The 25,595-nt window shown below is 43.5% G+C and overlaps 1 protein-coding gene across 3 annotated transcripts in view; it reads right to left on the bottom strand.

Moving 5' to 3' along the window:
- Positions 1-25,384, bottom strand: part of sema6bb (sema domain, transmembrane domain (TM), and cytoplasmic domain, (semaphorin) 6Bb) — a 164,378-nt gene extending 138,994 nt beyond the window's left edge. Inside the window, exons 1-2 of one of the 3 annotated variants that reach the window (XM_034707774.1) lie at positions 7,883-8,000; positions 5,296-5,357 (exon numbers count right to left, since the gene is read on the bottom strand). The gene's annotated coding sequence lies outside the window, so the exon portion shown is untranslated. Of the gene's footprint in view, positions 1-5,295; positions 5,358-7,882; positions 8,001-24,579 lie in introns of those variants that run through there. The other 2 variants (XM_034707784.1, XM_034707794.1) reach the window with 2 other exon arrangements.
- Positions 25,385-25,595: the final 211 nt, after the last annotated feature.

Below are 25,595 nucleotides of genomic sequence, written 5' to 3'. Positions count from 1 at the left end.
CTGCCGGGGGGCGGTGCAGAAGGCAGTCGCAGAGTTAAGTGAGCAGATTTAGACCCAAGGTGATGCTTGATAGGTCGATTAGGACGGCTGAGGCCTGCAGGAAAGGCCCCAGTTTAGCTTCACGTCAGGGGGCGGGGAGGCTTTTAATTTGAAAACGTGATGTCTTTTACAATCATGCAGCATTCAGTGTTTCTGTTTTCAGAGTCGAGACTTCCTAATTGTCGGAGTAAATGCCTGATCTTATCTCTAATCTAATTACTTTAACTCAATCAGGAGAGTCTACGTTACTGCTTCCATAAATATCAACTAAAATTCTAGGTTAGACTAAAACACACACTGCAACAGATCTGCTGTAGTTAGGAGTTTTTCCATGAAAATACCCTGCTTTCAGAAACAGGCTGGGTGGTTAATGGAACCGAGGCGCACATGAGCATGAGTAGTGAGTGCAGCCATGAATAGGCTGGAATAGAAGAGGGAATTCAGATAATATAAACACCCTGAACTCTATTTATCCCAACACCGTGAAGCTGTGTTTATGTCTTAATCTCACCTGAGTAGTGTTTAATAAAGAAAAACCAGGACCATATTTAAAAAGCACTCACACCCTGTCAAACTCACTGTCAATGGAGTGTTTTCATTTCCACTGTAAATTGCACTGGGACTTAAGTGGCAGGGAGTGTGTTTATGTGTGTGTGTGTGTGTGCCTGGTGAATCGAAAGCTGTCCTATAGTGAAGCACCCTCTACCTGCCTCTCTCATCTCCCAGTGAGAGGGCGAGATGCCATCAGCAGATGCTCAGATGTGTTTGTTAGGGGGGGGCGTGGAGTTAAATGAGATCGGAGGAAGAGTCAAATAGTCAAACAGCTTCTTTCTGTAACTGTCGACTCCTTTTTTCAGCTCACTTTGTGGTGCGGTAAGCGGATACACACCTTTTTTGGATGTGTGAGAGACAGAGAGAGAGAGAGAGGGGGAGAGGGAGGCATGGCACCTCTTAAATGTGTTTTTGTAGAGCCGGTTTCTAAAGTGAGTCAGCCCATAGTGACTGAGGAGAAGTGAAAAGACTCGGATCTCTTGGACGCGAGTATATCTCATTATCAGTCCACACTGTGTACAGTAGGTTTCTTTATAGATGTGGGGGCCGGGCGGCGATCTGTCTACACAACGCTTGGCAGGCTCAGGCACTATATCTCTACCAGAATGGAAATCAGGCCATTCAAGTGCAGAGACACAGAGGACCTGCTTTGTCCAGTGTTTTATGCTAGTTTAATGTAAAGCTAAAGAGGAAGAAAAAGCTAAGGAGGAAGAAGAATCAAACTTTCTGAGAGGAGAAAGCGGGTCTAGTTGCCAGTGGGAGGTGGCGGCTATGGTTCAGTGAACTTTTGTGTTTGTGTTTGGTGTAATCGCCAATTTTTGTTGGATGTCACCCTCATTTTAGAAGCAAGAGAAATGTCGCTGTGGTTTCTGTTTGGACTGACGCCAAGAACAAACTGTTAAACTGCCCAAATGCACTGCTGACATTTAGAATCAGAGAGAGGTAACAAAGGGGAAATAGTGCTGATTCAAAATGTGGGAAAAAGACAAGATGTAACGCTCCACACCATCCAAATGAAAGCAAAGTTGAAAACAATCAGTTTTTCTGCAAGAGATTAACACCAAAGTCGTTTTTCTTAGGAAATGTCACAAAAATGACACTTTTCACTTTGCATGAGATCCTTCTGGTTCACTGATACATTCAACGATGGATGACGGATGGCACGCCCATGCCCTCGCCTTTTGTCATATCATTACTTAATCCCCTCAGTGACAATTACACCTCTGAGGGGAACAAAAGCTGGTGCCAGGCAACTATAACTGACATGGCAGCTCAATGAACAACAGAGCATGCTTTTCTATAAGGCCAATTTGCAGAGCAGTCGCAACAAGATCCCGGTGTAATGAAGGGAAATGTTGAGATGGGCAGATGCAGGCCACAGTCACGCAGTAATGCAGGCAGGGATGTGAACATTTCGGCGTGAAGTGGGAGAAAACAGGAGGAGGGCTTTTAGAACAGAGGAGCATTGTGGGTCAGCTTGGTGGAGAGAGTGGGGAGAACAGTATAAAGTGTACAGGCAGTGATTAAAAATTGGAAAGAGCACAAGCTAGGCCGTCTGAAAGAGGCATTGTGGCAGCAGTGGACGAGGTTTCATAATGAGAACAGACAGGGCAAATGGGAGGGCAAAGCTAAAATGTCAAGGCGCAGGGAGCAGGCCTGGATGGTAAATTGTGTACAGCAGTGAAGGGATGAGAGGTCATGGGATGTCTGCTCACTCTGCAGGTTATGTGCTGGAGTCAGCAGTGACCAGGGCTAATCTGTCTCCCAAAACCACAGCAAGATGTTCAGAAAATACTGCAGGGAACAGGAGATGGACAGACAGTGGGACTGATACATCAAAGCAGGTAGCCATCTTTGGGAATATCATTTCCTGGCGCTCAAGGTAGAGGCGAAGAAAATTTTTTAAAATGTGAAAATTGAGGTAACAATTAGAAGAGAAAAATGTTTGAGTAAAGGTTGAGACAAAGTGTCTCCTTTAAAACAATTATCCAAGTGAAAACGAGGCCCCCAGACTGACGCAGAGAACAAATGAGGCAGTGGGAAAACGGTCGGGGGTTCGTTCAGGGACGGCGCGGATGTTAATCATTTCCACCGGTGGTTTACAAGAACCCAGCATGCTTTGTCTGCCAGCTCCCACACCGTTTATTTACACGTACTCATCAACATTCTCCTTCTGCGGCACACACACTGTCGAAAATGATACTTGCACAATAACATGCACACACACACACACACGCACACGCACACGCACAGGTATAAATCTCAGTGGAATTAAATTCTGTGGGCTGAGGCCGCAGGGAGTCTTTTTATAAATGCAGAGCAAGGAGAATGATGCCCATGAATGCCAGAATATACGCACGTGTATCAAAAGAATGAGGGCACAAAAAGTAAATGCAGTCACTCATGATAAGGCCGATTTCTCATCCTTCCCTAACAGAAAAGCATCAAATGATCCTGAAATTGGTACCTCCCCTCCTTCCTCCCCTCAGATGATAACATTCCCAGTCTTTGTTGCTTCGAGGAAAAGCAAACAGCCCAAAACTACCTGCAAGAATTTTCCCTCTCAGGAGTCTCTCTCACGAGGGGAGAGAAGACGTTCACATCGTTCCTGTTTATCAGCCTGGAGAATCAGTTTTAGTCTTTTTGGTTAATTAACTAAGTGGTGTCTCTAGGCCTTGTCTGCACATTGCTCTGTGCCAAAACTCCTTTAAGCCACCCAAGTGTCTCAATGCTATAACTTCACGGAGACCGCCTCTGGTCTCAGGATGATAATTGCAAAAGCAACAGGGGGCTGGGGGGGGGGGCATGCACACGCCGGAACAATTACAAACTTGCAAAGGGGGAACATTGCTTTCCCCATTGTTTGTGTTTCTCCTCAGCCCTCACTCACTTGTTTGGCTGTCCTCTTAATTCTTCAGCTGTTTATTCAAATTCATTTGAGGTTTTAAATAGTGTTGTTCATACACAGTTACCGGTGTTATAAATGAGTGCTTTAAGTGGGCTGGAACACTCTGGTACACAGTACTGCCACTTCCAAATTCAATCCCATGGCTTATCAGTACTTTGTCAGAGTACCGGGAATGCCAGTGTCCTTTCCTGCCCTCATATTACAGTTTCTCTCAGCGATTTATAATAGCACCCAAAATACATTACCCATAGTGAACTACCTGATGCTCATGTGCTTTCACAGGCGTTACATGACTCTCAGTGTCTTTTTCCGCCGAAGATTAAAGTCAAATTAACGCTAACTTGGAAGTATCTACAGTACTGTATAAATGAGGAAAATCTGAATAAAAGGAAGATGACAGCAATGTTGGCCTCGCTCCAAAAGAGTACAAAGAGAACAGGAGCCAAAGCAAAGCTGGATGATGACACAGGCCGGAATTAATTCATCTTATTATGTTATTTTCTCTCTGAATTTATCAATACAATCATAGCTTACTCCTTTTCTGCCTGTATTTTTCTTTCTCTTCCAGCGACCATCTTCTACTGTCTGTTTCTGACTGCTTCTTTCAGTGCTCTCATGTAGAGTCCTCAAGTGAAAGCCAAAGTCTGATGACTTCTTTGCACTGTACACCAAAGCTACTGTTTATAGTTTATTTAGCCTGATGGATGATTGGAGGAGAGCATGGTTTAGTTTAGTTGATTAGTTTCTTTAAGAGGGACCATGCACAACACAGCTGCTGAGCCAGAGTTAGCTAAAGGAGCTTATCTACATCAGTGGTCCCTGGGCAGGAAGATCTAAGAACACACAATACAAACAATCTAAAAAAGACAAAATTCAAACTACTAAAAAACAATAAAAAACTTCACAACGGCATGTCACATTAAAACATATATCTATAGATTGATACAAAGGTGTGTGCAATCAATGATCACATGACTGGTTTGCCTTGGTGATCATTGACTGTATATTATAGGCTAAATAGTTCTGATACACAGACTATGATGAGGATAAAGAGATGAAGAGGTTCTTGGTTTATATGTCATAAAATTCTAAGTTATCTTTCGCTATCTTTTATTAATGAAAAAATGTAGAATAATAATGATTTACTGATACTGGTGAAACGATACACAGGCTAGCAAGTGAATAAGGGGAGTACCAGCTCTTGTTTTTTTCCACTTTAAGCACTGCACAACAGGATGCCTTTGGTACAGCCTAAAATACAAAATCAGGAAGGGAGTCCAAGCAGCAATACAACAGTGATTTGAAGGTTGAGATTTAAAGGCTCCACTTAAAATCAATTTCTTTCACCTGAAATAATTTCTAAGCTTTGGTTCGTTTCTCCAAAAAGGTAGTAGAATAATGTGATCACTTAAAACCACCATTGAAAAGCAAGGTTTTAGAGCAGCAGTAATCTGTCAATATATTCTACATCTAATTGCAGAATCTTTTTTGCGCAACAGCAGATTTTGGTATTGGAAGTGTTCTGGTTTCCATTAATAGTACACAAAAATTATGCCCCAGTGTTTAAGGAGGCATTGGTTGTATGACAGAGAACAGTCCGTGTGGAGAGCAAAAGGAGCGGAACGCAATGATGCACTGCAGGGTAACATTATGTAAAAGTGTAGCATGAGAGCTTCACTGAAATAAGCAGTAAAAGAACAAAAACATTTGTTTCAGCTAATGTCAGGATGAGATGCCGCTGATGTCAGCTCAATTTGTTAGGTTGGCTTCCCACTATCATGTGTTGTTTGTCATACCTGAGGTTGAGCTGAGCTTCTTAAAGCTTCTTCGTGTTGGTTTCCTCCCCGGCACTCTTAATCTGACATAAGTGAGAGAGATGTGTCAGAATGATTACTTATTCCTAGATTTCCTTTGATTTTCTATGATATCCTATAGATTTTAATTATTCTCTTTCATAATTAGGACTGATTGTCGAACCACCAAAAAAAAAAAAAGAAAAGTTATCTGTCATACACTCTTTAAGCCTGGCCATACAAATCTACAGCAATACTACATCAGTTCAGGTTAAATTGTGCACAGGGGCTATTTTTAAAGCCTCTGGTAACCCAAATCAATAAAAACATTCTACCTATGATATTTCAGACCATATGTAAACACTAAAACTTTGTAAAAATATTAGAACTCAACTTTGATCAATTTTTCAAATATGTTCAATAACATTTTTTAACACGTTTTCACACTGGGTTTTAAGGAGGCTGGTTTAACCTAGATACCAATCAATCATAAAATTAAACACCGAGTCACGTGCACACATGTTCAACAAAACTACTCCCCTCCTGCTCAGAGCGTCTCAGCCAGCTCCCCTCAGATTTGTCTTAGCTGTTTGCTTGTCTGCTAAACACGTACTGCCTGTAATTTGTCTGTATAGCTGTCTCTCTGCTCTTTGCCTCTTTGCACCGCTGTGCTCGTGTGTCCCTGTCTACACATCCACCGGTGAAGATGACAGCTTGTAGTCATTCTTTTATTTTCTTAACTGCGGGGACGCAGTATAGTTGAGCCACGCCCGAGTGGCTAAAGCAGTCCCACATTATGCTCCGCTCATTTCCCCAGGACAGGTTCACTAACTTTCCCCTGGATCGTTTCATTAACTTTCCCCAAACAGTTCAGAATTTAGACAAACAGCTCAGTCTGACACCCGGAGCCGAGCTCCTGTGCATGCACATACTACACTTCAGCCTCTGCTGCTCCTGGGATTCCATGGTCCTAATGCCCCGGAGACTACGGAGTGATAAAACTAATAAATGATATAAATCATGATTCTGACATATTTTGTAACTCAGCACCCAGAGATCATTTGAAATGAATAATTTTCAGATTCTGAAGTTTTTATGTCTTCAGATTCAGAGTCAGATGGCTCAAACATGCAGGCTGTGAACTCTCTCTTGACCTGTCAATCAAAAAGTTAGCAGAGGCTTTAAGTCCTACACTGGTATTAGATTGCTACTCTGTGAAGGTCGATTCATAAGTGCAGGTACTGAAATCAGTATTGGTTAAATGTTGTTTGAACATCTCTAGTTTTAAAGCCTTTCTTCTTTCTGACTTCATTTTTTTCTGCTATTTTGCTGCAATCTTTTGACCTCTCCACTCAAACGGATTTACTATATCCCAAGTCTGACCGAGAAGAGCAGCAACAACCCTCCTGCAAACTCCAGCAATCTTTCTCATTTATTCGAGCTTATTCTCCTTCTCCACCTCATGCTGTTCTCTCCACCGCTCCAAATTCTTCAATTTCGCCCTGCTGGGCCTTGGCAAGATGCAGCCGCAGTCTTCCACCAACCAAACTTCGATTGGCCCACTTCAGGCTCTCACTCTAGGGTCCTTTTCCCTTTTTTCCTGGCATGTACTACGTAACATTCTTCCAAAGGCACTTATGCAGCAATGGAAATGATTTTGGAAGTGACCCAGGCTCTCCTCCTTTTTGTGCCCCTGCTGACGCCCACAGAGAGAACAGAGTGGAAAAGGAGATGAAATCTTGTTGTAGTGTGGCCTTTGGATGATCTCCAGGTCAGCTGGACAGTGGGTTAGAGAGCTCTTCAAAAACATAAACTCATAAACACGCTCACATACACACAGAAACACTGAACTTGGTTTCATCTGAGAGCAGCATTCTGCTTGGAACAAAGCTCCTTGTGAAGACGCACGCAGCTTCTCTGGTCTGCTTCCAGTTGAACTCACACGCTGTACTAAAGTGAGGACCATTACCCTGCATTCACTATTACTGACCTGACACTGAAACTGGAATACTGACGCCTTCACCTGCTCCACTGACTCTATTGACCCCGTCTAGATAATTGTTGGATAGCTAAGTGCTTCAGTCAGGTCAATGGTGGGAAGTCAGAGGGCGTAATACAATGACAGAAAAGAAAGGGCTTCAGCCAGGGTGCAGGATATGGGACTGGTTCTTAGCCTGCTTTTACAACAAAAGCCCAAGTGTGGAATTGTATAGCATATGATCATTAAATTCATTGTGGATGGAGCAGCTACACAAGCCATTGTGATACACATTACCCCTTGTTTTTCACCAGGGTTTCTGATCCAAGCTCTGTCAGTTTCACCATTCAAACAATAAAAAGCATATGACCGGCCGTGTTGACCGAACGTAACATGTATACTCTCTGATTCTAACACAAAGTGCCCAGATGTCCTTGTTTAGTCGTGTGATTACTGTCAGGTATTTTGTGTACTTGGGAAGACTTTTACAATGAACTAAGCAAAAACATTATCTTAAAGAAATGGATTAGGGTTCTCTTTTCTGTGTTCATTGATGCTGTTAGCTCTTCTTCAGATGTGAAGACAAAAGACAAAAGATGAAACAAAACTTACTTCAGTGAAGTCCATGACAAAAAAAAAGTAAATCATAAGGAACACTGGAAGCAGGAACCCACTGGGAACTCAGGAGAAGACATAATGATCCAACAACACAAGAGAGGAAACAAAGAGACTAAATACATTCAAGGTAACAAGCAACAGGTGTGGACACAGGCAAAACTAATGAGGGTAATCAAAGTGGAACAGGAAGTAAAACCAAACCAGACACACAGGGATCAGGAACTACAAAATAAAACAGGAAACACAATAGACTTTACTAAAAAACGCAAGAGGAAGGAATACAATACAATGCAATACATGGATCACTTATAAAAAACACAAGAAACACTTAAGGGTAACTTATGACCGATACAGAATACAGACAGGGACATGAAACACAAAGTAAATCTACAAAATAAAACAGAAATCAAAGCTAAACTAAACAACTAATTAAAAGCAACTCATGACAGTATCATAATAAGGCTGGACACCTTTCCGGAGAGAAACTGCATGGGTTAGCTGGAAGTATGATGGGCTATTATTTCTCATACTGCATACCCTGCATCTCTGTCTGCAGTCAATCCTAGAACTCAAGGCAAATATTACCCCTGAAATCCACAGCACGCGTTTGTATACCACAGTCTGACTTCCCTGCACCCTTATGAAACTAATCTGTGCCCAGTCTAGTCAATGTTCTTGTTTCTATAGGAAGCGCTGCAGCTCGTCTCAGATGCGACTCAGACGCTTGTCTCCCCTCAACTCAGCTAAAAATATGCACTGTGTTTATTTTAGATGGAGCCTGCCTCCAGCACGCGTCAAGCTGACAGCAGATCATCGGTGATATAAGGTCAGACACAAAAATGACATAAGGCATCCGGTTGATTTCATAATAAAACACTATGCACCGACTCCAGATTACATAGCAGATCTTATAGATTAAAAATGTTGATTTTGTCCGTAGGTTACAGCACAGCAAACTAGGTAGTAATTATAACATTAAACAAACTTAAACATGACTAAATAGAAAACTTCAACTGTATGGAGCGGTTCCCCATGGTAGATGTACAAAAATCACAAAATAATATCCAAATAAACGGTAAATTAACTACAGAAAGTAACCTGCTATTAGTAAGTTGTTCCATTTCTACATTTTTGTGATCTCAAAGTTATCTTGTGATGTTGTGAATCAAGCTGCCTCTTGCTGTGTTTCATTGTACGTTTCAGAGAATCATCCAGCAGGGGTCAGGTAGAGCAAAGCCATCACACACACAAGGCGGTGCACATGTGTGCCATGGAATCCACAAAAATAAATCAGAGAAATAAATTAGTTTCAGGAATAAAATTGAGTAATTTTAGTCAGATCAAAGTGCAGTAATGATGGGAAAAATATACAATCAGTCTTAATTTGCCCATTTCATTTTGAAAACCCAGCTGTGTAGATTTTAGTCTAGATTATGTGTTCAACTTTACATGTGTTAATATCATAGTTGACTCTGAGTTTGTAAAATATGGGCAGACTTGTTCATGTTTACAGGCGGTCATATGTTGCTTACACAACCCCTGAGTGGTGAAGTGTTGCAACCACAGTTAGTACAGCATGTCTCTGAGCGGTACATTAAAGTTTCAGTATTATTCCTACTTTTTTTGCCTTTTGTGCATAACTGTGGTCAGCCCTCGTTGTTGAAACAGTCCGAGGTGAAATGGTTAGCACAAACAAATTAGCACCAGCTGTTAGCACATTGTTACATAAAAAGTTACCACTGTTTTCTTTTGTCCTCTGGTGCTGAGACAGAGTATCGTCATTTGTGTTGGTTTTCACACAACAGAGCAGTTGGAGTGTCTGGCTCCAACCTTAGACATCTTGACTCTGCAACACTGAAGCAAAACCACAATATTAAGGTCTACAGACACTGTAGGAGGTGAGGCCTTATGCTGGTCAAGCCTGATCTGATGATATCATGGTCTCTCTCCCAAAAGGCAAAGACCATTCAAGGCAGAGACCTTATTATTGCACAGTCAAAGCACTAGACTGTGTTTAACAAACTGATACACAACATTAAACTGTGCCATTTACTCTGTTCTCCTAAAAGAACAGTTTTTTCATGGTGCAATACCATGGATAGTATCTCTAGTTTTGTAGAACCAATTAAGATTAATCTATTGCTACGATATTACTAATACCATTGTTAATTTCTTACTTTTCATGCTGTCCTCAGCCTGGAAGGGTCTCATTTCTAAATTGTAAACCTCGCTCCAAAATGTGTCTCCGTTCTATAAATAAAAGTTGACTTGAACTGCATAAGGCAGATGGGATCTCTGCTCTATATTAAGCCTACAGTTTATACAGTATCTAACTGTGAGTGGTAGGATTGTCTATAATAAGGAGCATACAGATATAAATAAACCCAAACTCAGCAACAGTCAGGACTAGGACCGTTTCCACTTTGCTACTCCAGCGGGAGCTAACCAAAGCACGCTTTACTTAAATAGCAGGCTATTTATGTTGTTCTGCAGTAGTAATGAAACAAATAATAGCTGTAGCTGGGACAGTGTGATGGCTCCGGGGGTTTGTGTTTTTCTTTCCTTGAAGTCTGCCTGCATTTTAAACAGCCACTGCACAACATCTAATTATCACAAAATTGCTTATACATTAGCACTATTACTTTTCTTACAGTTTCAGGGACACTACTTAGAGCAATGAGAAGACCAAGACAGTCGTTTTAGAGTTGATACATGTTATCTTGTTTTCGTTATTTTATTCTAGACACTACTTGCTCCAGGAGGCTTCTGCTTTTTCAAACTGAAACCTGTTAAAAATAAGATATACTTGCTTCCTCTATAATATATATATATATCTGCTTCTGAAACATTTAGTAACTTGAAGCTGTTCTCCTTCACTTTTAAGTCAAGTTTAAGCTTAATTATGTGTGTGATCAAAACTATCAGGAGCAAGAAGTAAACTTTCCCTTCGGCAAAATCTCTCTTTGCCGCCTTCATAAAAAATAGAAAAGCTGCAAAGTGCAGAGGAAAACTGACACAACACTCCAGCGAGTGGAAGCACAAACACAGCCTCACATACTAAATCAGCATCTAAATAAGATGGAAATCCATTTCTGACAGGAAACGGGATGTCAATAGGCTTGTGCAAAGCCGTCAGAATGATCTAAGACACAATGACTCAACACGAGTGGGCATTCTGATTTTTCACACTTGTGTGCCAGTAAACACTTTGGCTGGTCGGCTCAAGATTTGGGCCCCCTTCTTCTCCGAGTGTATAATCAGTCACATTAATGAGAATGGTAATGTGATGCAGACGAATTAGTCCAGGTCCTCAGGGTTGACTCTCCTGAGGCCTTCGAACAGAAACAGGCTGCCTCGGCAGTAGACTCGCTGAGCCTTAAAAACAAGCAACCCCACTCTGAGCTTTCCTGCGACGCCTGACAGCAAAAACAAAATGTTCTGACGTCAACACAGACTAAATAACAATATTTTGCCTTTGAAAACCATTTGACAAAATCAATACTGCTCTCCTGTTTATCATGCTGATGCAAGCTGTTGTTGAGGGGTGAAAAAAAGCTCTAATACACAACAACAAACACGCATTTAGTAGTGCACTGTGTTTATGAGCAACAAACAAGGCTATTTCTATAACCAGTCTCCCCTGTGTGTTTAATCCCCTGGTGCTTACATGAAGGAGAACTAGTTCACCAAAATAAAGCGCCGTTTCAGGGAGTGTTCTGCTTAAGATTTATCACCACATCCCCGCACAGAGACACACTTAAGCCTTAAATCGAACTAAAAATCAACTCCACAGTGAAAACAGCACTTAGCTAAGCTGCTTCTAAACCTATCTGTGTGCATGGATGTGGTGGTGCTTCATATTTTCACGTTTTCTTTCTCTCTCTTTTAGTCCAGGCTCTTCATGAGTTTGTCTATGGGTACTAATGAGTGATGCCGAAATCTCGCCACAGGCTCAGCTTTACCCATCAGCCCTCTATGGCCCATGATGAGCATCACCTCTTAGCTTCTGTTTTTTTAGGTTGGCTTGCTGCCTGGTGTAGCCGGCGGTGCTAAGGTGCATTAATGAGCCTCCATGTGTGTGTGTGTGTGTGTGAGTGTGTGAGTGTGTGTATTTTTGTGTGTGATAAAAGTCCTCTGGCTGCTACTCCACTCTCCCCTCCCCCCCCCTCCTCCTGTATCTACTATCCAAGAATCTATTCATTTCAATCAGGTGAGGATCCCAGCAAGAGTTCTTGATTGCTGGTAGAGAGGCCTCCTCCACGCACACACTCATGGAGATGCGCACTCTCATGCACACGTTCCACTCGTTTCCCTATCTGTTCTGTTTCACACTTTTAACATTTGTAATCCTCGCTCATTTGTAATTTCGCTTCTGCGTGTTCGCCTCAAGAGAGAGAGAAACTAATTTCAGGAGTGAAAGAGGATTATCAGATGCAAACGAAATCTCTCCACCTCCAGACAAAGATATTGATGTAGACTTTTCAGGCGAATAAAAAAAAACAGTCTCAAAGCCGGCTTCAGCCCTGGATTGCAACTCTCAAGGAAGAAGCAAGTAAACTGCCACACTGGCAATTATTTCTTATCAGCATTGGGGAGCCTAGTTGACAATGGCAAGGCAAGGAAATGCTGAGCTGATGGCTCGTGAAAAAAAAACACAAGGAGAAGTGACTGCTGGGAGCATAATCAGCTTCCACTCTTACCTTTTGTGAATTTTTGTATGAGACTAAGTGAAAATATTAAATAAGAAATGCAATGGTTGTGGAGGGTCTTGCGAAGAAGCCAAAAGGTATCTGCATGTGTCAAAATAAAAACTTGAAGCACGCTGAAGTGCTGTGTTATTAATGGAGACTTCTCACTTGGTCCTTCCTCCTGCTGTGGATGGACTCACGCCTGCCAGACAAATAATCCCCATCACATTTTCACTGCCCTCATTGCACTAATACCAGGCCAGGCAGGAGACACTATCCATCTAGCGCACACACACTTTGACACACAAAACCCTCCTTGCTTGACTTTTAAACAAGTCAGCAAAGGAAACCATGGAGACACACACAGAGACAGACAGAAGATGAAGAGACATTGACGAAGATGTTCGGAGCCAGCTGGTTAAAGCCTGCATGACGGTAAATTAACCATCTGATTAAGATTTGAAAAGCAGCAAAGGAAGTGAACATAATGCACCCACTTAACGGAGGAGAAGGCGATAAATACTGAGCTGCAGGCGGTTGCTACCTCTGCCTTTGAAACAGCCACAATTTAACTGCAGTGCATTCACCGTTTAAGCATCATTTCTCCTGCAGCTATGATCCATGTTGCTGCATTCGTCGACCTTTAATGTCAGAGCCTGGTTAAACAGAGATGAGCGGCAGTCAGAAAGGTGGAAGAAGAGACTGCGCATTTGTTCCAGATGCCTTTTGAGCCTTATCTAATGAAAGGGGGCAGAAATGTGAACCAAAAGAGCGCACGGTGCAGCCTCAGAGCTTCCCCTCTATTATAGCCTGATCCTGGAGCTGTCCTCCTATTACGGCCTTCGCCCCGCCAAGCTTCAAAGCTACTTTGTTGTGACCGTTAATGGTTGCTGATGACAGCAAAGCGTATCGCGCTGCCAGGTGAGACGCCACAAGCCAGAAATAGAGGAAAGGAGAGGGAAAAAATTAAAATAAGTATAATAGAAGCTGATCACCAGAGAGGAGCAACCCTGCCCAGCAGGGAAGGGATAACAACTAAAAAACCTTGCTTAAGAATAGCTGCCATCTTTAACATTTGGCAGGAACAATACTCGCCAGTGAGTAAGCACCCAGCTCGCCCCCTCAGGGTAACACAATTAAAAACATGTTCACTGAGAGTCATCAATAACGTAAAACTTAAGGGAAAAAAAGCACACTTTTACGAGTAAGGAGCATGCAGGGAAGACAGGATGTACGCTGAACACTTCCTTGATGTTTTGGGTTATTTTGGCCATGGCCGCTGTTTCCTTGCTGTTACATCAAGAACATGGCTTTTATTGCTATTCTCCTCCTGCATGCATGCAAGTGGAAAAACTCTGTCAATGCGTTTCCCTTGTCACAGAGCCCTTAAAGTTTCATGATACATGGCATATCTCAGGCCTGCAAGAGCTGCCGGCTCTCAGGCATTTTCTGTCTTGTTTATTACTTCGGTTTAGACTCAGGGATCGAGTTTCCTCATTCTGCTGCTGTTGCTGCTGCAGAGAGCCAAGGGAGAGAGAGTAAGGGAGAAAGAGGCTGGTTTGAAATGAAACAGACAGAACAAGCAAGGCTATTTATAAGAAGCCAGCGGATAATTGTTGAAAAGGTTGGAGCAGCAGCAGCAGGTAACAAGTGAGTTGCGTGTTGATGCGCACAACAGGATGCGGAGGCTGCATGGTGATGATGTCATCCAGTAGAGGACTGGGTCAAAAAGAGAATTGCTCAATAGTTGTTGAAAGAAGGGATACTGCTGAGGAGTCAAAAATCAATACAAGCAAGAAGAAACAATTTATCATTTCAGTGTAATTAAAAGGCCAATACACAGACTTCCAAAGCCCACAAGAAGGCAGACCTCCTCATAGTTCATTTAGAGGAACAGCCAATACAGAAATCCCACCAAGAACACATAATAACAGCGACAAACCAATGTTTCCTTTAACCAAACCATACACTAACATCCCATAATTTTCATTAAACAAGTGAGTGCTCAAATGTCAAAGTAGTGGATAAGGGCAATGTTTCAAGTGTTCTAACATCAAACACACACCAGAAACTAGAAAATGGAAACTTTAAAGAAGTTTTTGTGTTTATTTAGACTGTCTGTATACACAGAGCGTCCCTTATTGTGGAGACATGCTCACATACTCAGACAAAGATGCAACATGCAGCTACGTTTATTCCGTGAAGGCTACAGAGGGTATTGTGGTTGCCCTAACAGACATGTTTGAAATGTTGCAGGTCTCACAGACATACGCATTGCATATATAAACATTCCAACAGCAGAGGAAGTGAATATTTTGATGTCCTCACTCACTCCTAATTCTCCAATTTCCTTGCAGATCTGATCCACTCACTTCTTCCCCTCTTAGTTTCCTTCTTCACAAGGTTCCTTCCGCCCGCCTTGCTAAGCAACCTGAGAAACTAAGCTTGTCTCGCTTAGAGACCTAGAGGACCATGTTGCATTTGATGACAGAAGCTGATAAATGTCTGACAGACTGCCAAATGCCGGGATGTGCTACATGAGTTCACGTTCAAACACTCCTCCGTCGTGGAGATATGCACATGCATCCATCATCGCCACGTGGGAGGAGTGTGTGTCTGTGTTGTCGTGTATGTATTTGTGAGTGTCAGTAGACTGTATAAAAAGATGGACAACAAGACAGCTCCCCAGAGTGAAGTAAAAAACGATTGGAGCTCCCCCTGCTGACTGGCAGCATATGCTACTGTATAGGCCATACTACATGAAGTATCTGCGCCACTTTATTCTTTAAGGCTGATTTATACTTCTGCGTCAAATCGACGGCGTACCCTACGCTGGAGGTCTGCGTAGCTCCCGTACCTACACCGAGGGCTACATAAGTAGCTGATGTGCACCTCCTCCAAAATGTAACTACCTGGTAGAGCCGACGTGGACCGCAAGCCCTGTGATTGGTCTGCTCGGCGGCATTGTCTTTCCCGATAAACTGCAACATGTATCAGCTGTAGATTAACATAACATGCTCTGAATCACTGTGGAAAAGTAAACAGAGATCGTAGTGGGGCAGGAAGCAGGCGAGTGGCTATCAGAGAGACCGCACTGCCCTCAATTGTTTCGGCGAAGAATCGCTGCGCGACACGGACACATCGACGCACAAGTATGTGGTGCTCATGTCCGCGTCAGCCCCTGCTGCGTAGGGGAGACCCAGAAGTATAAATCAGCCTTTAGATTAATGTGTACTGGGGCAAAAGGGTGGCGTCAAAATCCCAAATCCACTCTCCATTTCCCGACAGCAGACTCTACCTCTAAAAAGGTCACCAGCCCAATATGTCAGTGATCATCACTCAGAAAAGGTGGTTTTGGCTTCACTTTTGTATGCGTTGTCCATCTTTACATTCAGTCAATGGTATGAGGTACAAAAGCCTTGCAGTTGTCCTTCTCATTGGCGCCATTGGACAATGGCAATGTTCACAGTCTCAATGGTGGATAATTAAGATGATGAAGGATGCTTTAAGCAAATCAAACGGTTAAGAATGGGCTTTTGCAATAAAAGAACCATGGACCAAGTATCACATAAATATAAATAGATACACCCTTTCCTATCTCCCCCTCCTCCTTTCCCACAGAACGACACAAGCCAATGAAAGTAAAAGGTTGAGCTCTGAATGTCACAGTCAGTCATTGCAGCGTTCCTCTTAGCGATGCAGACAGAGAGGCACTCTGATTGCCCCACCAGTCAAGCCGAGGGGTGAAAAACATTTACATGCAAATACAAATGACCCACTAGCCACTGTGAGCACGCTAGCGATGGTTTCCACTGAATGCACGGCCACCACAGAAAATCCTGCACAGAGAACTTGCCAATCAACGGCTCTATTGTAGCAGCAAACACAGGCCTTTGGAAATTGCTGTTATGTGTGTAGGATATCAATTATTCTTGTGGCTTATTGGTTTGTGGCTGCTATTGTTGCATCAAGTGAAATTAATGTTAATGAATTCAGTCTGGAACATAATTTGGTGCATTAACAGATTTGCTGTGAAGAAGTTGAAATCCTCTCTCTATCATTTCCTCTTCAGTGTGCAGAGCGTCCTCGCAGAATCCACTCATCTCTGACAGCAGCGCTAATACCATGTCATCAAACGTCCGCTTTCAATTTGAACAATTAGAGTCCATAATCGTCATAACAAACACGCCTCTCTGTCAGACTGGAGTGGTTAGTATCAGGGGACAGATTGCTAGTGGACCGGCAGGGTCTCCGGGGGGCTTGGACGAGGGGAGACCCTGGCTGTCACCCATGGTTAGAATTCTTGGAGCGGGATCCCGCCTGCTGTCACCAGACCTGTTGCCTCCAGATGGGTCCCGGGTTTGATTCTAATATTCTCACCCTCGAGGAACACTCTGTTCCCCTCATTTACTCCTTTCCTTGTTTCATCCCTTAACCTTCTCATCTCATCATGAAAAAGTCACCTTCCCTTCATCCTTTCACCGATCATTAACATCTCCATCCTTTTGTTCTTTAACCTTGACTTTCAGCTTTTAGTTCCGTGCGACACTTTCATGTCATCTCTCAATCACTGGCTGCAGTTTCTTGGCTCAAAGTCCCCAGTGTGTTTGTGTGTGTGTGTGTGTGTGTGTTTGTATGAATGTGTGTTTGCTTGTGTGTGTGTGTGTGTGTGTGTGTGAGTGTGTATGCATGTGTGTGTATGTGAGATGAGCAGATGCAAAGCACAGCAAGACCTCTTTGATTCAGCTCAGCAGAGACCCACAGCGAGGCTGTACATTAATTGGTGCTTCTGAGCCGTTAATTTAGGCGAGTACGTTCAAGGACCCACTTTCATACAGAGGCTGAACGAGCATCCTCTGAAGGCTCTTCCACTATTTTCCGCTCTCTCCTCCCTTTTCATCATCTCTGCTATACTTGTTAGCTTACTGTCAAGCTTCACCAATCAACCACCAATATGTCGCTGTCACCGGCTGAAGAGAGACAGCACGTCTCAGTACCCGCTCTGTCTGTGCACTCCGCCAAATTCCCCACGTGGACTGCCAGCGGGACGGAGTTTCCTCCTTGTGTTTTTCAGCATGACTGACTCCCCCAGGTCACTGAACATGTCAGGTTGTTAATTACCTCAAAGAACAAAACAAGTGGCACAGAGAGCAAACATTTACATTTTTAAAAACACTGTTGCAATCTCACAAACAGAAAACCAGTCAGAAAAGAAGAGATCAGGTACAGACACAGCAGCCGAAGCTGCAGCTCCAGCAGTAAACAATTCTGTCAACGGGGGCAATGAAAGCATTCTCATTTTATTTTTGCAGCTTCTCTGCGACCATAAAACGACAGGATAGAGCCATTCGGGCTGGAAGTTCCCCTAAGAAATGAATCAGCTATAAAACAACAGCGGGATGAAAAACCCAGTCTGGCCCAGAGGGCACAGTTTCTTCAGATTCACGCTGTGCTGATGCGGGAAATGATTCAGGATGCGTGTGACCAGCATCCCCTCCGGATTGTATCTCACCATACTGTAGTTAAACTGTGCCTTATTAGCTACCTGCTTAGTGATCACTGCAACCAGGAGATAAAACTGAGAAGGTGAACAAAGTGTGTCTTTGGCGGCCATTATAGAAATAAGTGTTCTATTTATATCATGTCAGGGAAGAAAAATAATATAATTGCATTTTGGCTGCTGGAACTGAATATGCTGCTCCGGGGTTTTGGCTTGTGGTTGCTTCGTTCTGTGTGCATATGAGTGTGGTTGTGTACTTCCAGGAATACAAAAACATACCAGTGTGTGTGTCCAAATGTGGCAGTGTGTGTTCATGTATTCCGGGTGGTATACAGGACCGGACTGTCCTCTCCCTGCCAGACCATGGCCCCTCATTAGTCTCCTCTCTTGTTAACAAACTGGGACTCTGCTGACACAGAGACTTCGTAAGAGTGGATGAAGAATGTGTGTGTGTAATGAGAGAAAGCTATATGAACGTAGCTTCATGACAAGAAAACAGGCTGGGAAAAACCTTCAGTTCAAAACACTTATTCATGTTCAGATTGGGTGTGTCGAGAGGGGCAGCATGGCATGGGACTCCCTTGAAATCTGATTGGACTTTCCTTGTGCCACACCAAAATCTTAAACTATGCATTGCCATATTTTCAAATTAACCATTTCATTCATGATGCTGATTATAGTTGAAAGGGAGTATCCATATCGATTTGGTACCAGCTAAACCAGCTTTCATAACCACGCCAAAAAATCCTCACATGAGCTTTAATACTTGTGCTTAAATTAGATGTGATTGGTGAAACTACAGAGTGCAAATAAATGCTATTCATTAGTGTGTGTGCATTCACACATACTTTGTGCCCCCCGACTGGGCCACCCTAGCCCAAAACGTCTTGACAGGCCCCCTAATGTCTAGAAAGTAGAAGTTGGTGTCTGTCACAAACGTGTCTGCCTTTCTTTTCACCCAGCAATATTACTCTTCGTCTACTGCCAGCGGGATGGAGTCTGCACTTGTGAAAATGTGACTTTTTCACTTATGCAAAGAATAGAAGCCTCTCCAGTGTGTCTACAGTATTCAAATACAGGAGTGACACGTATGCAGGAGCACACTCCCCCTGTGGAGGTATACAATAAGTCTACATGGAATGCCAGTTTCACCGACGGGGGAGCATCTTTATTCAAAAGCCACTTGGCCTTTGGTGATAGCAGCTGCATCCTTTGTTCCTGTTATACTGAGCCACCTCAGGCTTACACGACGTGATACCACTCCAACTTCTCCAAGACATGCTGTCACACTTAAAGGGCAGAGACAAAAAAAAGAGTACTGAAATCATAGACTTTACAGACTCAGAGAAGAAGCAGACAACCCCGTGGCTGCCAATGAGGGTGCTATTTCATTTTTAAAGAAAAATGAAAGAATGAAAGAGGCCTTATTATTGACTGTATCGGGCTTCCTCCTTTGAACTCTCTCATCTATTCTGGCTGCTTCTTGGCATTGCACTAGTTGTATAAAAAAGCCATGAAGCAGACAGAGATGAGAGCGGGAGGAAGACAGGAGTGGGGAAACAAGTGATTAAAAAAGATAAAAGGGAGAGACAGCAGATGATAGGGGAGCAGCTGCTTGTAATTAGGTGGTCCACTTATTGCATTTTAATGGGGGGCCGGGTGATCTTTGACCCTTTATGAGGCAGCGGTAACACCTTAGTGTGGAACCAAACTGCCCGACCAGACAAACCCCCCTTTCAAAGGCATCTGGGCCTTGAGAATGAGGTGTGTTTTGTGTGTGCGAGTGTGTGTAAGGGTCACTGGCAAATGTGTTTATCCTGCTGCCATGGTAACTTACACTCTAGCCTTGGGCAAATAACAACAAGAAATGCTGCGTGACTGTGAACAAGAAAGAGAAAGAGGCAATGTGAGGAGAGGGTTTCAAAAGGTGAGGTGTCTGATTTAATATAAGTCTTTGATTCATACATTTCAAAGAGCTGTCCTGCTCTCCCTCTCACTCTCTCTGTCTCTCTCTCTCTCTCTCTCTCTCTCTCTCTCTCTCTCTCTCTCTCTCTCTCTCTCTCTCTCTCTCTCTCTCTCTCGCCCTTCTCAGTGTGGCCGGTCTGCCCCTCAATCATCAGGCCCTCCTTTTCACCTTCTCTTTCTCCCGGCTCCACATGCTAAGTGGGAACATTGTTACGGTCAATTTGTCCCATTCAGGGTCCCAGTGGGCAGTGCCCCTGCCCTGACAGGCTGCAGACAGAGACCACACTGCCTGAGAAGCCTTGACATCAAGGTCCAGAGAAGAGGGAGGAGAAAGGGGGGGATTGAGAGGAGAAAGTGGAGGACAGGACTGTGGGGGGAGAGCAGGATTGGAGAGGTAATGAGGGAAGCAGTGGTATGAAGGCAGAATGTGCGAAGGAAAACATGCAGGGGGAATGTTGTTGAAAAAGAATGACAGAAGAACAGAAAAGGAGGCCAGGTTTGACGCAATCCCCCCAGACTTAGCTGCTCAACACTTTCCCTACCAGTCAATCAGCCTTGAATTAAAGTAATCTAGATGTTTACAGCTGAGTTTCTTAAGAGAACGCTAATACATCTGCTTCAGTTTGGCCACAGAAAAGAAACTCAGATGGGACTGAAGGCAAATGGAAACACAGGTGTTCGTGCATACATATATGGTGTAATACTGAGCTGTAATTAGAATCAAATGTTTGCTCTTATGACTCATTCTTGCAAAGGAAACTCTTCAGCCAAATGGACATTTCCTAGCAAATTGCAATAAATCCTACTTCCTCACATACCTCCAGAGGTATGTGCCGGTTTCACTAGAAATAGTAAACAAATGATCCCGATGAAAACTGTTGACAGCATGTTGATTAAAAAGAATAATAGGGCCACTGTTTCTTGAACGAAATGCAACTTGTGAATTATTAAAAGTAATTCCTTTTTATGGTGCTGACAACCACATGTGAAATTCCATTTATCTCTGTTGTTTTTAGGTGGGAGGAAAAATTACAGCAAGAGATTTTAAAGCCGATAGTGTGCATAGCTGGATTTCGAACCCCAAGCTGAGGTCACAAAAGCATTTTTTTAAACAGTGAAATGTCCCTTTACCTTAGGCCTCATGTGGTGGCCTTTGTCTTACGCTTACAAAAAGTTGGTAGACTTACAAAAGACAGATTAAACGTGATCAAAACATTAACTTAGTTTGTTTAATTTCCAAAAATCACTTCACCCTGTTTCCCATACTGCAACTAAAGAGCACTTTTCATGAGACACTCCCTGCCAAAGTACAGAAGAGTTATAAGGTCAAATGTAGGTCATATGAAGAATTTGGGATACTTCTTTATACGCTTATTGTTTAAAAGAAAGCCAGAGGATCAAGAACTTGGTCAACTTTTAAAGACGTCTTTACTAAATTTTTTTGTGTTGTGAAAAAGGAGGAAATGAGAACCCAACTTATAAACTTTATCCCACTTCACCTTAAAGTTAAGGTTGAATCCAGATTTCACGACTCAAGAAACAAAACTTACAAGGAAACACTGTAAAAGTGAGCTTCTCTGGCACCTGAAACTCTGTCTGACAAATCTATAAACTTTTATGTCTCCCTTGAAGCTGCACATGGCCCAAAGGAGTCATAACAGTCCCTGCAGGGTGCAGTTGTGAGGTGGGGAAGAGGGATTAAGTCACAGTGTAAAGGCACCTGTTTTTTTGGCGCATATGGGTGCAACACTTGCTCCGAGGCAAGGGGTGCAGAGCGGCTGTTGGCGTCAGAAACGCGGTGCAAACAGGGTGCCCATTCAAGCAATGCTGGACAGTGCTGAATCACACTTGTATAAAGCTCAGACAGACTGACTCACACACACAAAGTCTATACAAGACAGGAAAGCAAACAGACACAAAGTGATGAACAAAGTCTCTAATGTTTCTCTCTGATAGACATGTGCAAACTCTCACCCTGTCTTTTTCTCCTTTTTTTAATGACCTACACACACTAACACACACACACACACACACACACACACACAGAGAGAGAGACACAGACACACAAAGGATTCTTCAAACTAATTGGCGATGCAAACTCCACAGTGAAGACAGCGGGGATCTGTCAAGCGAATGTGTGTACGCCGGGATGTTGCCGATCTCCTCAAATTAACTAACTTTATAATAAATCACTGGGCACTGCTAGCCGAGGATTATCCATGCTCCAGTGAACAGTTTGTTAAGCTGCGAGGAGAAGCACAGGGGACGGAGGGAAACATCGCCAAAAACTGACATCAGCGCTGGGACGGTACAAACCCACTGCCTGCTTTCCTGGCCACACATTTAGCCTTGTTGTCTGACTTCTCGACTGACACAAAATCCTCCTCCTGTGTAAGGCTTAAACTTTGAGGTATTGCTTTTGTATTTGTTGGGGTTTCTTCATTAATCACTTATAGTGCTCAGGACATCAGGTACACCATTCCTTTGAGTGCCTTCCTTATGTTCACCAACATGTCTGTGCAATCTTGCCCCCTTCTGAGTCATCTCTTTTGGCAGGAGTGAGGCTTCCTACAGTCTGGTTATTTATACTCTGTCTTGGAAAACATTTATCCCCTCCTTCTTTGCCTGAAGGAAGAAATTAAACACATTCGTGCAAGCGTAATATAAAATCTACAAGACCTATCATAAGGATGAACTTTGTATGAAACTATGAAAGAGTAAGATCTTGATAATGACTAGAAATCTGCTAAAAGGAATATTTTAAGCTTTGTTTGTAGATTCCAACCCCAAAATTTCTAGAAATTACTGAGAAAATTGTGGTATTTCTCTTCTCCACACTCACAAGAGTTTTGTCCTTGACTTCCGAGCAAATGAAAATGAGATCCGGTACAATAAGAAGATCAGAGATCGTATCAGACATGTACTTCCTCTGTTGTCTATTAATTTATTCCCTCTGATAGCGCTTCTCTTGTAATTACTGCGGGTGTGATGGGCCTAGAATGGGATGTCAGCGCATGAGAGTGAAAAAGGGCACTACTCCGTCTCTGTCATGCCAAAGGAGCTGCAAGATGTTGTTTATGATCCTCTCTGCTTTCATGTTTCGTCTTCGATATCCTCCCTGTTTTTACTGGTCTTAAGTCAGGTCCTGTGCAGCACACATACTCCTGATGCAGCAGGGAGGATGAGTCTGTGTGTACCCTGCAGCAGCACCCCTGAGCCCTGGATGTCAGAGCTGGTGACAGCACAGAGGAAGAGGAATTAAAGAGGCTCTTGTCCTCCAAGCTTGATTGACACAGCCAGACAGAGACAGAGAGGTGCTGCTACTCCCTGGACAAGAAGCACTGTCTCACTTTCTGTAGATATATCTCCCTCTCTCTCTCTTCTTTCCTCCTCACTCACACACACACACACACACACACACACACACACACACACACACACACAAACACATTCAGGCTCATTATAGGAATGCTCTGACCCTTGGGGACTTCACTCACTTCTCTGTGTCTCTCTTTCCAGTCCACAAACCTCGGGCGCTGGACAAAAAGGCAGCTTGAAAGGCAATTTGAATTTGAAACAGGGGGCCAAAACAAAAACACACTGCTCCCAAATGGGGAAACTTTAGGAGACTTGGACCCAGCTATTGAGAGTAAGCGGTCCTCCTCGACAAAAAAGGGGCAAAAATGTGATTCTGACACTATCGAATCAAGAAGCTCTGTGTACTGTAAAGATAGCAGCAACTGCAAAGAGAGAGAGAGAGAGGGAGAGCGAGAGGAGGGAGAAGGATGACAGAGCCTGGAGGAAGGAGTAGTGGACACCAGGGGCCCGGCGGGAAGGACTGTAGAACATACACAACCTCGAGCTGATAAAATCCATGAGAGGAACGACAAGACACGCAGAGAAGGGCACATTTTGACCCATCCCAAGTCACATGCAATGTCTGCTTCGACGTTTTTGCAACTGAATGGATTTGAAGATTAGTTTTTCTAGTTCAAAATTAAGTTTATTTTTTTGAGATGGGCATAAAATTCTGCTTGGCACAGCAGGAAAGTCTCAGATCTCTCAGATTTAACAGTTCCCAAAGAAACCTTGTTAAATGGACGAGTCTGAGGGACAGTGACAGTCAGTAACAAACACATACTGTAACAAATGATCACAGTCAATAGGGTACATAACTCTCAGCCATTTTCAATCACACGCTCCGGGTCTTGTCAATATCAGATCAATACTGAATGGTGAAGCGCCTCGTCAGGGCTGCGTGTTTGGTGCGTGCACGGCTGCGAGCTACGCAGTATGAAATTGAAAATTATACAATGAAACCTGCTGTAAAAACCCGATATGTCGGAGATTACAGATGAGCAATTGTGTTTTGATTCAGCTCGTTCTCAACCAGTTCACGCAATTAAATTATTTCGGCTAATTAAAGGCAGCACAAATCCTCCAAAGCATCAAAGCGCGATAAATCCCGTTTCCCGGAGCGCACAAACACCAGCACCAGCACCACCCAGCACCCACTCCGGACAGCTCGGGTCACTTACCTTTGATTATCTTGTGAAAATATGCAGTTTGAGTGGATTGTGTGTCCCGCTGGATACAAAAAAATCCGAGTGTGATCCGAGTAGAGGAGCTCGTTAGTGCGTTACCAGATCCTGAGCGGGGCTTTGTAAACTACTCCTCCCTGTCGCACCTGTCTCTGGCAAAAACTGATCCCGTACGCCGGCCTGACATCCCTAAGACAACTGTCTCAGGGGTTGTGTGTCCATGCCCCCTGCTAGTTTCAACACAGACACACACACAGTGAGGGCACCACCTGTCCCCGGTGCAAAACAGCCCACAAAGAGCTTCTATGTCGCGCAACGACACATGGCATTCCCCGTTAGTCTCTGCAGCAGCAGCAGCAGTACTCCCGTACAGACAGCCGTCCAAGTAATGTTGAAGGAGTCACTGATAAAAAGGAAAACGCAATAATAGCCCATCCAGCGCACAAAGCCAGTTGCAACGTTTGGAAATTACATCTGCCGCTCTCGTCGCTCACCCAGTTGTGTTATCAATCTCCCGTCCCCACAATAGTTGCTCTATTTTGCCGCTGCGCACGACTGCTGCTCTGTCATTGCTGCGTCTTTTCCACCTCGGGTTGGACTAGAAAGAAAAAGACTGTCCTTCTGTCTGCGTCCACACATAGACAAGCTCAGGATCCAGCGCAAGGAAAAGTCCCATTCATAGGTTTATTAGAAAATACTTCCCGTTCTTTGAGCCGCACTCAGGAGCTGTGGGGAGGTGGGAGGAGGACCAGAGCGTTTGTCTTCTAGCGGGTGTGTGCGTATGTGTGTGTATGTGTGTTGAGCTGTACAGCATCTCCGGCTCTGCTCCCCGCTGTCATCCACAAGAGACTCCTGAAGCCTGTTAGTGCCAAAACCTGAAGCAGAATCATGCAGCGACTGGAATGGAACTGATTAATGACTAATTGGGTTTATTTGGGGACCGTTAAATCCCCGAAATACGTTTAATTATCACATGCAAACTGCTCACTAAAAGGGGACACTCATTAACTGTA

The sequence above is a fragment of the Notolabrus celidotus genome, chromosome 2, assembly GCF_009762535.1.
Source record: "Notolabrus celidotus isolate fNotCel1 chromosome 2, fNotCel1.pri, whole genome shotgun sequence".
Taxonomy (NCBI): Eukaryota; Metazoa; Chordata; class Actinopteri; order Labriformes; family Labridae; genus Notolabrus; species Notolabrus celidotus.
The sequence above is the reverse complement of the archived record's forward strand: the minus strand, read 5'-3'. Positions and strand labels throughout refer to the sequence as shown.